Here is a 14,788-nt window from a genome sequence, read left to right as displayed (position 1 = left end):
GCGGCCGCAAAGATCGTAGACTCCTCTGAAATGCGACCCAGCGCAAAATTATGGCTCGAATTATGCCATTATCTGCTTGACCTGATGGCGACAACATGCCAATTATACATTTGAGTTCTTCTGCGGTCGCTCTAATGCTTCTCTTCCTCCGCCTAATTCCCCGCTCTTTTTTATTGTTTCAAATGCTCTTATATTTCATTTTTTTACCCTCCATGACTTTGTTACATGCACTCATCGTCTTCTACTCTCGTTTCTTGTCTTCCGTTTCCTCTCCCTCTCCTTAGTCACTCTCTCGGGAGGATAAAAAGATGAAGGTAATCACAAAACACAGCAGTTCAGAGACGTATGTCGTTTTTTACAAAGGGAAGAAGGCAAGGAGGGGATGGGATGGAGGGAAGGAAGGAGGGGGTGGGAGGGCGGGAAGGAAGGAGGGGGGGTGAGCTAAAGAGGGAGGCAGGAAGGAAAGAAGAGAAACGGGAAAGATGGAGGGATGGAGGAAGGTAAAGAGTAGAAAATCAAAAATACCTCGCAAACAAACACAGTGCAATACAAATGAAAAGCTAAATACAGAAAATAAAAAAAAGTTTCCTTAAATTAAAAAAAATAATATAGTAGAACAATAGTTATACTGTGATTAAGTTATGAACACATGATAAAAAAAGTAAACAAACACAAAAGGAGGGAGATAAGAAAAGAAACCGAGATGAAGTGAAGGAAGGAGAAGAATAAAGGAAGGGAGGGAGGGCAAAGCAGTGAGGGCAGCAAAGGGCAGCAGCAGGAGGCAGTCAGACAGGCAGCAAAGGGCAGCAGCAGGAGGCAGTCAGACAGGCAGGAAAGGGTGGGAGAGAGGGAGAGAGGAGGGAGGGAAGGAAATATAAGTCTCGAGTCTGCTCTTAATATGCATTCGTAGCGGCCACATCCTCCCGCTCAGGTGACGAATGGAGGCACCGCTAATGCCCGCCGATAATTACAATTTACCTGGTAATGGCGGATAAGTGGCGGACGGCAGGTGAGGCGGCGCAGGCAGGCGAGGAGCGGTGCGCTGCCGCGGTGCATCCCCTGCAAAGAGGAGGAAACGGAGGGAGTGAGGGAAGGCTGTCTGTCACGGGGCGCACATATACGGAGGAAACGAGGAAGATGAAGGACAGACTGGCATGGTATGTACAAATATGGAAGAAACGAGAACAGGAAGGGATGCATCCTCATTTGGAGCACCCACTAGAAAGGTGAGGAAACGCGGCAGGTGAGGAAAGGTAGACTGAGACGGTACTTATATGGATGAAATGAGGAGCATAAAGGCAGACCGTCATGATATACTTTCAACACGGAGGAAATATGGATGACGAAAGATAGACTGAAGCGGTACACTTACACGGAAAACAAGGGCAGGGCAGGAAAGGCAGACTGACAGCGGTACACACAGAAGGAAGGGAAGGGCACGAGTATAGTAGAAAACAGACTGACATGGCATACGTACAAGGGAAGATGAGAATAGTTATACTGATATGATACATAAAGGAGATATGGAAATGATGATAGCAAAGGTAAAGTCGGCCGGCACAGTGTTGCGTATGCGAAAGAATGAAACGGAACAGAAAGAAAAGGAAATTCATATACAGGAGAGTCAAGAAAAGCATAACTGACTGACTGACTGACATCTGAGAAACTGCAATAACACAGGGAAATGTTTTGAAATGGACAACCCAGAGTGCCGGGATTCGAACCGTGGACTTGAGAATAGAGGTCAGGGCAGCAAACCAACTGTACTACTGATGAACTCGATGATTATTTAGCTCATCCGTGGTTCATGTTTTTTTTTTAGCAAAGGAAACAGTTTGGTCTCCTGATTTCTATTCTGAAGGCCAGGGTTCGATGCCCCGCAATCAGTAGTGTACAGTTCATGGCTGACTGACATTTGCTTCGGTCGTAATGGGCTAATACGTGCAAATTACGACGATTAAGACGATTGGTACTGATAGACAGAGACACGGATCGACAAACGGAAAAGCATAAATTACATAACCCCCCACATCACCACACATCATCACCCTTTCAACACCGCCACGCATCTACAGCCCCACCTAACTATCACCTCCAGCAGTCACTTTATGGCTTCACGCACTAACTCACGCACTCATTCACTCGCCTCAGCATCCTCCCGCCAATGCCATACCTCACTCACTTCCTCATTCATTCATTCATCATCACAGCATTCTCTCACTCAAGCATTCAGTCTTTCATCCACTCTTCCTCCCACTCACAAAGATAGCCATACCATCAACTCGTCACTCACTTTTTCACCTTTCCACTCATCAAAGAACTCATATAATTCGCCATTCAATCACCCATTTACCCCAAAAACTCGTACCATTCACCATTCACTCACCTTCACACCTGACTCACAACACTCACTCACCCCCACCAATCATCACTCACTCACTGTCACTCCATCGCTCATCACTCACCACTGCCTCACTCACTTGTACCACTCACTCACTCACTCACCCACTCAACAACTCTCTCCCTCTCTCTCTCTCCCCTTTAAGACACGTCATATCAAAATCGCGCCTGCATAATTTTTCACCGGGAAGCGCAAACAACACAAATTTTCACGCAACACAAGCGAGGCGGCGCAACACAAAACTCAACAGCGAAAGAAAAAACAAAACACAAAACGTAAATACATAAAAAACGGGAAACAGAAAACGCGCCGAACTGAAAGGGCATGAACAGGGGAGAGAGAAAAAAAAGAAGAAGAGGTAAAAAAAGAAAGGTAAATGGAGAAAAGAGGTATTTAGTGATGGGCGTGGGAGAGGCAGGAAAAGAAGAGGAGGGAGGAAAGAGAGGGAGGCAGAGAGGAAGGGGGATAAGGGAGGTAGAAATGAGGTAAGGGAGAAAGGGAGAGGAGGGAGGAAGAGATAAATGTAGAGAGGTGTGTGATAAGGGGGAGGGAGGAAGGGAAAAGAGATGGGTGACGAAGATGGGAAAGGAGAGGGAAAGGAGAGGCAGCAGTAATGGATTTGGGAGTGATGGGAGTGGAAGAGTAGGGAGGGAAGGGGAAGTGAAGGGAAGGATGAGGAAAGTGATGGAGTTAATGGTGTTGCTAATGATGATGATGATGATGATGATGATTGGAGAGAGAGAGAGAGAGAGAGAGAGAGAGAGAGAGTCCATTGGTCGCTCTCTGATCAATCACCACATGACGTCAACACCCATTCACACGCCCCATTCAAAGGTCCCATCACCACCACCACCACTACCACAACTACTATAAAGAAATCCAACCTCCCTGTCAATCCTCTCTTTCCCCCTCCTCCTCCTCCTCCTCCTCCTCCTCCTGTTTCCCTTCTTGACTCCCTACTGTCCTTTACCCTTCACCCTGCTCCTCCTGCCCCCCCCCCTCCTATTCCCCCCTCTTCACTGTCCTTCATCACCCCTCATCCTATTTCCCCCACATTCTCCTCCCCCTTGAATTCCCCCCATAACCTCCTTCACCCCTAAGTCATTCTTCACAGTCCCCTTAAACCACTGTCTCCCTCTCTTCTCCTCCCCTTCCTTCTCCTCCTCCACCTCCTCCTCTTTGGTGATTTCAAGATGGCTGACTTTTGTTTACTAGACCCAGCCCCTTCTTGTACCCCCCCCCCCCCCCTAGCTACACTGACCTGCTCCCCACTCAAGGGTATAAGTACGTTTTGTCTTTTATTTCTCGCCGTAAAGGGATCGAGGAGGAGCGAGAAAACAGAGGCGAATCGGGGTTGCCCTAGGCGCGGTATCCTAGCAACGGGTGGGCCAATCAGAGGGCGAGCTGGGCCTTGGTGCTCGGCTTAATTGACCAATCAGGAACCAAGACTCGACGCACCTGGATCACCATATGTTGTCCAGATTAGAATTTAACCTTGCATGAGAGAGAGAGAGAGAGAGAGAGAGAGAGAGAGAGAGAGAGAGAGAGAGAGAGAGATGCTAGGTACTAAGATAGAGAATAGAAGGAAGAAGAGAATAAATAGACAAATAATAGAAAGGAGAATAAAATAGACTGATATAATAGAAGGAAGAAGAGAATAAATAGACAAATAATACAAAGGAGAATAAAATAGACTGAGATAATAGAGAGAGAGAGAGAGAGAGAGAGAGAGAGAGAGAGAGAGAGATAGTGATAATATACATAGAGAGAGAGAGAGAGAGAGAGAGAGAGAGAGAGAGAGAGAGAGAGAGAGAGAGAGAGAGAGAGAGAGAGAGAGAGAGAGAGAGAGAGAGAGAGAGACTATCCCCTAATGAGCCCACCAAATCGCGGCATAAAACAACACAACGGCAGCCTTGGTTAGCGTGTTGCGAAGGTTTACACGAAAATTGACTGAAAAAAAGGTCCAGTTTCAGCGATCCATTCACAAAGCGTTTAAAAATCATCAGCATCTTGATTACTGTATTTTTTTGCAAGAGTAAAACTAACTAACCGAGTCATAGAACAATATACAAGCAAACACTTTTTCCTTGTACCGGGCAGCGTAAATACACACACACACACACACACACATACACACACACACACACACACACACACACACACACACACACACACACACACACACACACACACACACACACACATACATCGTTTGTTTATCTTTTTTTTCTTACAGGAGTGAACGAAAAGATAACTCCCTCAAGTAGATAGATAAAAAAAGTAAGTGTGGGAAAGCAAAAGAAAAGAAAGAAGAAGGAATATAAGAATGCGGAAGGAGTAAACGTGGAAGGCATGAAATAAAAAAAAGGGGAGCACGGAAGGAATGAGAGCTGGCTGACTGTGAATGATGGAATGAAAAAGTCAGTTAGGAAACAAACAAAAATATATAGGGATTAAAAAGAATGAAATCTGTAGCAAGAAGTAGAAGTAGAAAGAAAAAAATGAAGAAGAAAAAGAAGCAGAAGAAAAAGAAGAAGAAGAAGAACAAAAGAGAGAGAGAGAGAGAGAGAGAGAGAGAGAGAGAGAGAGAGAGAGAATGAGTGGTCAGAATCCCCTCATTAATAAGTGACTGACGGTCGCGCCACCCTCACAATGGACACAGACAGCACCGGGGGTGGAACGCTCCGTCTCTGTCTCCGGCTGCTCCAAGCACTCACTCACACGCTCGCTCACTCACACATTGGCTTACTTACTTATTCACTGACTCACCTTAACTTATTTCCTCATTTACATTTTTTTTTTCTGACTGACTCACTCTCTCATTTATTTACTTTTACCATATATTGATTAACCGGCTGACTCACTCACTCACTCTTATTCACTCTTCATTCGTTCAAATTCACTCTTTAACACTTTCTAACTTTCAAACACTCACTTTTTTTACTTAGTCATTCACACTCTCTCAATCATTCCTTCACATGTGCACACTTCTCACTCATTCACTGACCCGTAAACACATTTACTCACACCCTCATCAACTCACTCACTCTTTCACTCATACTAATGCCCACTGACGTACGCACACACTGCGTTCAGTCCATGGTCCACTTCTGTGTTGAGGAATGCTGTGCTTCTATGGACGCCTCGCCAGAGAAAGGAAGACAAAGGAGGAGGAGGAAAAGGAGGAGGAGGAGGAGGAGGAAGAGGAAACATGGAAACATGGACTAGCAGGCAGCAGAAAGCCTGTTGGCTCATTACTAGGCTGCCTGCGTTCAGTGATTTAATCAATCCGTTTGCCACAGGAGTGGCTTGCAGGGAAGGATTAAAGCAATAGTGTACCTACTCTTGGGAACGTTCAGTTCACTCCCGTTGCAGCAAAGTGACGATCAATGCGTTTCTTGAAGGAGTTGATGGTCTCTGCGCTAACCACTTCTGCAGGAAGGCTGTTCCAGTGGCGAACAACTCTATTCGAGAAATAACTCCTGCCGATGTCGGTATTGCATCGCTTTGCTTGAATTGTTTTTCCGTTGTTTCTTGTTCTCAGGTTAGTTTGTAGCGTGAAGAGTTTGGAGTGATCAACGTTGCTGAGCTTGTTCAGGTACTTAAAGACTTGTATCATGTCTCCCCGCAGTCGTCTCTTTTCCAACGTGAAGAGGTTGAGTCGCTCGAGTCGTTCTTCATAGGGTTTCGTCCTCAGTGATGGTATCATCTTCGTGGCGCGGCGCTGTACTCTCTCAAGTAATTCAATGTCTTTCCTGTAATTAGGAGACCAGAATTGCACGGCGTATTCCAGGTGGGGCCCTACCAGCGAATTATACAAGGATAACATAACTCCCGGCGTCTTGTATTCGAAGTTCCTCGATATGAACCCAAGCATTGTATTGGCTTTCTTACAGGCGGACTTGCAGTGTTTTGTTTGTTTCAAGTCACTGCTGATGGTGACCCCGAGGTCTCTTTCCTCTTGCACAACATGTAGTGGTTCGCCACCCATGTGGTATATGTGGTTGCTGTTTCTGGATCCGATATGCATTACTTTACATTTGGTAGTGTTGAAGGACATCTGCCATTTTTCTGACCAACGAGTGATCTGGCCCAGGTCTCTCTGGATAATTTCGCAGTCTGCCGTCGTGAGGGCCTTCCCACCCACCTTTGTGTCGTCGGCAAATTTTGAAAGATTGGATTTTAATCCTAGTTCTAGGTCGTTGATATATATGATGAAAAGTATGGGTCCCAGCACTGACCCCTGTGGCACTCCACTTGTGACCGGGAGCCACTCGGAGGCCTGTCCGTTGAGTACAACTCGTTGTTTTCTTTCAGTGAGCCAGTCTTTGATCCACGCTGTCAGATCGTCGCCTAATCCTGCCGACTTAAGTTTCTTGAGGAGTCTTTCATGTGGCACTTTGTCAAAGGCTTTCTGAAAGTCTAGATATATAACATCACTAGGGATATGATTATCCCAGGTTTCATAGATACCTTGGAAGAAGTCCAATAAATTGGTTAAGCATGAGCGCTTGTTCCTGAAACCGTGCTGAGCATCGGAAATGATGTTGTTGTCTTCAAGGAACCTAACGAGTTTGTCTCTGATGATCTTCTCGAGGATTTTTCCCGCCACTGAGGTCAAGCTGATTGGTCTGTAGTTTAGGGCCACACTTTTGTCTCCCTTTTTGTAGATCGGTGTTACGTTCGCTTGTTTCCAGTCTTTCGGGACTTTGTTTTGTTGTAGTGACAGATTGTAGATGGCGGTGAGTGGCTTGAGGATTTGCTGCTTGAGTTCCCTGAGCAGCCTGGGTGACAAGTCATCGGGTCCGGTAGACTTGTTTGTCTCGAGTTTGTCTAGGTACTTTTTCACATCCCGTTCGTCGATTGTACCAATTTCTAGGGGAGTGATTCCCATCGGTGGGGAAGGGCTCTCGGGTACGGACTGGGTATTCTCGACCGTGAACACAGACGCGAAGTTCCTGTTTAGGATTTCGACCATTTGTCTACTGTCCTGTGTTAGTACGTCACTTTCATCTTTTAAGGGACCGATATTGCTTTTTGTCTTCTTTTTGGTTCTTATATACGTGAAGAACTTTTTCGGGTTGGACTTGGCTTCGCGTGCAATTTGCTTTTCATAGTCGCGTTTACTCTGGCGAATGAGTGTTCTGCAAGCTCTGAGGCTTTGATGGTACTGTTCGCGTGCCTCGTCAGTGCTGTTTTCCTTTAGCAAGTTGTATTTTCTCTTCTTCAAATTAATCGCCCGTCGAACTTGGGTAGTCATCCATGGTGTGCTTGTGGCATTATTTGTTCTCCTTGTCTTCATGGGAACAGTCGTTTTCTCTACCTCCAGGAGTTTGTTCTTAAAATCGTTCCACGCGCCGTCCACCGGAGTGAGGTTCATGGGTTCCCAAGTTGTTTGGGTTAGCAGCTCACGAGCGAAGTTAAAATTGTTTTTTTTGTAGTCTGGAATCTTGAACATGTTTTCGGTGAGTTCATGGTCTGTTCTGATTTTTAGGCGAATTAGGTGATGGTCGCAACCATCCAGTTTTTCGCCGACTTGACATTCAAGTGTGAGATCTGAATCACTCACGAGTACTAGGTCTAATAAGTTATTTTCCCTCGTCGGTTGGGTAACAATCTGAGTAAGAAAATTGTCCTCTAACATTTCGAGCAATCTGTTACCCTCCCGATCTCCAATCATCGTGGTCCAGTCAATGTTGGAACAGTTAAAGTCCCCGATAATGACTGACTGTTTGTTTTGTGTTATGGTGTGAATTTCCTCGTAAAGCGCTTCGTCGTCCGCTGCTTGTTGCTTTGGAGGTCTGTAAACGGTTCCAATCGTTATTTTGTTGTGCTTGCTAGTCTCCAGTTTAACATATACAGTGTCATATTTCTCTGAGTCTTCTTTGGTTATTTCCACGGCAGGGTATTTGTTCTTGACGTAACAGATAACACCTCCTCCTTTCTTGTGAAGTCTGTTTTTGTAGAAGCTCTCGTATCCCGGAATTGAGAATTCGGTCATTAGGTGGTCAGAGGTGGCCCACGTTTCGGTGATGGCAATCACGTCCGGACTTCCTACGTCAACATAGGCAAGTAACTCATCCCGTTTGGGTATTAAGCTCCGCGCGTTGGTGTATAGGACAGAAATGTCCTTCTTGACTTCAACGCTTCGCGGCACAGTAGTCTGGTGTCTGCTTGTGTTCACTGTTGGGGGCCTTGGTGTGTAATGAGCGGTCCCTACTGGTTGGTTGTTTACGATACTTTGGTGCCCCTCCCGCGCTCGGAGTTTTTTGAGTACAAAAGTACCTCCTAGTTCAGCAACCTACCAAGCCGTGCTGAGCCAATCGCATTGAGGTGAAGACCGTCAGGACGGAAAAGGTCGGGGATATCATAGAAATGATCCCACTGACTTGCGAACGAAACTTCCTCGTCCTGGCAGAGGTGCTTCAATCTGTTGTTGATGTTCAACGCCTTTCTGTGGAAGCCTGTGAAGGCGTCGATTCTCGGAAGAATCCCGGAGACAATGATGTGGCTTGACTTTTCCTTGAAGCGGCGGATTACTCGTCGGTAGTCAGCTATAATTTCCTCCGTGGACATTGTTTGAACGTTGTTCGTGCCAGCGTGCAAAACAAAGAGTGTGTCCTGCTCCGTGCGGTCTGAGACGAGGTCTACCGCTTCTTCTATATCTTGTAGTTTTGCACCAGGAGGAGGAGGAGGAGAAGGAAGAGGAAGTGGTGAAAATGGTGAGAAATATTTTGTTTGCATCAGTTTGTTACTTATTCCTTCATTTTTTATCCTCAACCTTATCTTCGTAACTTATTTTTCATTTTGCAATAATTATTAGTATCTTCATTATTATCATTACTAAGTTTTTTTTCCTGCTCCTGCTCTTGCTGGGTTTTTTTTTAATAAGGACACTCTAGTTTCAAGTTCATCATCCTCTGCTATGCGTCCTTAATCTGTATCTGCGAATTAATATTTATTCTGCATTTGCATATTTTTATATTAACATACTCGCGCATCGCCAAGGCAGTGTCCTCCAGCCTCTCAGCCTTTCAAAAACAACACAGATTTATTTAGGGTGCGATAGGTGTGCGGCTACGTTACCCCGGCAGCTTATTTTGATGTGTTGGGAGAGCATACACAAACACATTACTCACGCACACACTCACACACACACACACACACACACACACACACACACACACACACACACACGGTGCCCCCCTTCCCCCTCCCACACATCGACCCCTCCTCCTCTCCTCCATCCCCCACACACGTATACGACCCCCTACCCCACACACACGACCCCTCTCCCCCTCCCCCCCACACAGACGAGGCAGGCACACATTACTCTGCTCCAACATCCGTATCCGGCCCCTGAAATGACCGAGATTTGAATGCTAAGTGACAACGCGATCCGGACTCCTCCTCTTTTTTTTTCTTTTTTTTTATCCGGATTGACGGACCGAGTGAGGGGCGCGCCGGCTGCTCGCTCATTCGGCCTCTCGTTGATCCGTAAATATCCCGCTTTTTGGGTCCGAAATAAACTAAGGTGAAACGATGCTCATTTGTTTATAAGCACAGGCTGATGGAGGACGCCTGCAGGAGGGGAGGGGGGAAGAAGGGGGGAGGGGTAGTGAGGGAGGACGCCTGATGGAGGGGGGTAAGGACGGGGGAGGGATGGGGGAAGGGATAGATGGTGGCGGAGAGGTAAGGGAGGAAAAGAGACAGAGGAAAGGGATGGAGGGAGAGAGGGAGGGAGGGAGGGAGGGAGACATGGGGAGTAAGGAAATGAGGGAGATGGAGTAACAGGAGGAGGAGGAGGAATACATAGGAATACATAGGAAGAACAGACACCAGAAGACCTATCGGTCTATGGCGAGGGTGTCTGTTTACTACCGCTACTACTAGTAATCTACGTGTGGTAGAACAGGACAGAATAGATGAGGGCTCCTCCCCACCCACCTCTCCCTCCGGCAACGTGCCGGCAGGAAATAGTTAGAAGAGAACACCATGTACCTTTAAGGAAGAAAGGGACAGGGAAATTTTACAGTAAAGAGAGAAATAAGAGGAAATTACTACCCTTAACTTACACTACTGGTAACCTAAGCTGTGGGGGAAAATGACTTCATTACATAAGAACATAAGAACATGGAAACACAGGGAGGCTGGAAGAGGCCGAGTGGCCTACACAGGGCAGCCCCAGAATACCCCCTAATACTCACGATGGGTGAGGTGTAGTTTCAGAGGCACAGGTGGAGGCTTGATCCTCGTTTTACCGGCGGTACTAGGCACGGCACCAGTAACCTGTCACCTTACTGCCCTACACCTCACTCCATCTGTCATGCGGACATTAACTGTTGCTTTACTCTATTGTTAACTTACGCTACTTGCAATCTAGGTTGTGGGGGAGAATAATATGGATTTAGGTTGACGTCTTGCTGCAATCTGTCTGAAAACATGCGAAGAAGGGTCAGTATAATCTTATATCCCTGAAGTACTTATCCAATGAAGACTTGAAGCTATTGATACTCTGTGCGCTAACTACTGACGGTGTGAGTCTATTCCAGTGATCGACGACTCTATTATTAAAAAAAACTTTTGCGCACCAATGTGTTACATCGGTTTCCCTTTAACTTCATACCGTTGCTGCGTGTTATTGTGTTGGTGTCTCTCTGAAATAGACTATCTGGGTTAATGTTGTCGAATCCATTAAGGATTTTGAACACTTCAATTAAGTCCCCTCTTATCCCTCGCTTTTTTAGGGAAAACATATCTAAACGCTTAAAACGCTCGTCATATGGCAAGTTTCGGAGCGCTGGAATTTGTTTGGTCGCTCGTCGCTGTATCCTTTCTAGCAAAACTTGATCTTTGATATAGTTCGGTGACCAGAACTGAACGGCGTATTCTAGGTGTGGTCTTACAAATGCTAAATATAATCTCTTCATAAGTTCGGGTGATTTATAATCAAAGTTTCTTGAGATTAATCCTAACATCATATTGGCTTATTTACTCGCTGCAGAATATTAATCACTCATTTTAAGTGTTACTGATAATGACACCAAGATCTTTTTCTTGTTTTACTTCGCTGAGCTCGTGTCCTTGAATCTGATATTTAAAGTTAGGATTTTTTTCACCTATGTGCATTACTTTACATTTATCTACGTTACAACTCATTTGCCATTTTTCGCTCCAGTCGGCAAGTCTTATTTAGTCTGATTGAATATTCTCACAACTTTGACTGTTCATTACCGTACCTCCTAATTTGGTGTTGTCGGCGAATTTGGCTACTTTTGATAGGATATCAGTTTCTAGGTCATTCACGTAAATTATGAATAGTGTTGGCCCCAGGACCGAACCTTGGGGCAAAGAAGAGTAGGCTGGGAAACTTGCATATTTTTTGCTCCTCCTCCTCCTCCTCCTCCTCCTCCTCCACCTCAGTCCCACCTTCATGGCAAACTCCTTTCTTTCCTACTCCTCCTCATCATCATCAATATTTAATAATACTCACTTTAATCATCATTGACGTTAATACCACATCCCTTCGCTCCTAATTCTATTCCTTCTATACTCAACCAACAACATGTCACCAGTTATCATCCTTCCTTTCTCTATCCAAAGAATGCAACCTCCACCCCATCCATGAATCCATTCCACCCTAAACCAATACTCCCTTACACCACCAGCACCCCGAAATAAGGCGCACCTTCAGTCTCTTTCTCCCCATCACCTAATGTCCTCCCTTTCTCTATCCAATGACTAAAACCTCCACCCCATCCACGCCTCCATTCCACCCTAAACCCCTTCTCCCTTACACCCTCACACCACCAGCACCCCAAAGTAAGACGCACCTTCAGTCTCTTCCTCCCCATCACATAATGTCCTCCCTTTCTCTACCTAAGAATGAATCCCTCCCAGCCCAGACCTCCCTGCAATGGTGCACCCTCATACCTTCAACCCTGCACCCTCACACCAGTAGGACCCCTAAAATAAGACGCTCCCTCAGTCCCTTCCTCCTTCATCATCTAAAATGCTCCCTTTCTCTACCCTAAGAATGTAACCTCCCCAGCCCTGGCCTCCCTTCCACCCTCACACCTTCAACCCTGCACCCTCACACCAGTAGAACCCCTAAAATAAGACGCTCCCTCGGTTCCTTCCTCCTCCGTCACCTAAAATGCTCCCTTTCTCTACCCTAAGAATGTAACCTTCCCCACCCTGACCTCCCTTCTATCCTCAGTCCCTCACCCCTACACAACCAACACCCTCAAAATAAGACTCACCCTCTGTCTCTGTCTCCCCTTCACCCTCCACCCAACCTCCCTATCACCCTCCACCCACCCTCCACCTACTCTCCACTTACCCTCCCCTTCCATCCACCCTTCCCATTACCCTCTACTCACCCTATCCATCACCCTCCACCAGTCTCACCCAACCCTCCCCATTCCCTCCACCCACTCACCACCTACCCTATCCATCATCCAGCTCCCCTTCACATACCCCCCCATCATCCCCCCCACCACCACATGCAGCCCTCCCCACATTAACACTCTCGCCAGCGTTGCTCCTCCGCCCAAGCATAACAAACATTCCTGCCTTTATCTCGGCCTTTCTAAATACCCCATGCCCTCATTAGTGCCCTTCTTGGCGTCATGCTTGTTCCCTCCCTCCCTCTCCTGTACCTCCTCTCTCTTTGTTCTCTTTCTCTACTCTTTCTTTTTTTTGTTCTTGTTGTTCTTGTTCTTTTTCCTGTTCTTTCATTCTTGTTTTTTTCTTTTTCTTTTGTTTATTTTTCTTTTCTTCTTTTCTTCCTTTTTTTTGTTCTTGTTCATATTCTTGTTCATCTCGCTCTTGCTTCTTGTTCTTGTCCCTGTTTTTTCTTTGTGCTCTTGTTGTTCTTGTTCTTTTTCTTCTTGTTCTTCTTTTCTCCTTTTCCTCATCCTTCTCCTATGTCTTTTCCTCTTCCTTTTCCTTTTCCTTGTTCTTGTTCATGTTTTTGTTCTTCTTCTTTCCTTTCCTTATCCTCTTCTTCCTCTTCATCTTTCTCCTCCTCCTCCTCCTCAAACTATAACCCTAACCACCATGTTCATTAATATTTGTGTTAATTCATTAAACTTTAACTGGCCTTCATTCACCCATCACTTACCCACATTAACTTAAGAGACGGGGGAAACTTAGAATGGGGAATGGAAGGGAATAAGGAAGGTAGGGAAGGGAGTTAGATAGGGGGATGATGGAGGATGAGGAATATGGTGACGAAATGAAAGGAGATATGAGAAGAATGGGAATGGTGGAGATGAACAATAAGGATGAAGGAAAGAAAAAGGGGAGGGGGATAAAGAGGTGAGAAAGCGACAGAAATGAAAGAAATTATGAGAAATGTGAAGAAGAACAGTAAAAGTGAAGAGGAAAAAAGGAATGAAATTAAGGGAAGAGAAAATGTAAGTGAAAGGGGAGGAAGATGAGATGAAGAAAAACAATAAGTGAAAAGAGAACACAATCAGATGAAGGGAAGATAAGAAGATGGAAGTGAAAGGCAAAGAACAATAGGTATGAAGAAAAGCAATAAGCAAAAAGAGAAAGGAAGGGGATGATGGTAAGAGGAAAGATATGAAAGGTAAATGTAAAAAGAAGGGAAGATAAAAAACAATAAGAAAATGGGACAAAAAAGAGTTAGAATTGAAAAGAAGAGAGCGAAAAGAAAAGAGAAGAAAATGAAAATGAAGCAGATATGGAAAAGGACGGAGGAAGCTGAAGCAAAACAGAAGCGTGAGAGAAAAGAAGGAAATGAGTTGCAGGGAGGAGGAATGGACTGAAAAAAAGAAAAAGGAAGGGACAGAAAAAAAGAAATATCATGAACAGAGAAGCAAACAGGTTGAAGGGAAGAGGAATGAATATGAAAAAGGAGGGTGAGAGGAATATAAAGAAAACAAAGGAAAGTAAACGGAAAGAGATCAAAAACGTGATAAAGGGGAGATAAAGAGGTAAAAGAGAAAGGGGAAAAGAAAAAAAGAAGTGAAGGGGATGAAAAGTCTCAACATAATCGCTTCTCACGCTTCCACTTCCTTGCCTCCTGCTTGCCTCTGTCTGCCCCTGCTTACCCCTGCTTACCCCCCCCCCTCCCCGCCGTGCCTGCTTGTCCCCCCCTCCCCCTGCTTGCCCCCGTCGAGTCGCTTATCTTTATGGCCTCGTATATTTTGCATCTGCTGTGCCGGGCCTGTGTGTTATCGGCTGTTTATTTATCTGTTCATTTATTCTATCCACACATTATGACAGGTTGTGCATGTGTGTATTTATGATGCCTCGTGTGTGTGTGTGTGTGTGTGTGTGTGTGTGTGTGTGCTTGCGGGAGAGAGAGAGAGAGAGAGATCAGGTTCGCGCGGTGTAACACAAGGTCACTTATCAGCG

The 14,788-nt window shown here is 45.6% G+C and overlaps 1 long non-coding RNA gene across 1 annotated transcript in view; it reads right to left on the bottom strand.

The window, feature by feature from the left end:
• Positions 1-429: 429 nt before the first annotated feature.
• LOC127007632 (uncharacterized) overlaps positions 430-14,788 on the bottom strand; it is a 92,738-nt gene continuing 78,379 nt past the window's right edge. Inside the window, exon 3 of the long non-coding RNA XR_007760309.1 lies at positions 430-1,059. This is a non-coding gene — a long non-coding RNA (uncharacterized LOC127007632). The remainder of the gene's footprint in view (positions 1,060-14,788) is intronic.

Source organism: Eriocheir sinensis, chromosome 36 (genome assembly GCF_024679095.1).
Source record: "Eriocheir sinensis breed Jianghai 21 chromosome 36, ASM2467909v1, whole genome shotgun sequence".
Taxonomy (NCBI): Eukaryota; Metazoa; Arthropoda; class Malacostraca; order Decapoda; family Varunidae; genus Eriocheir; species Eriocheir sinensis.
The sequence above is the reverse complement of the archived record's forward strand: the minus strand, read 5'-3'. Positions and strand labels throughout refer to the sequence as shown.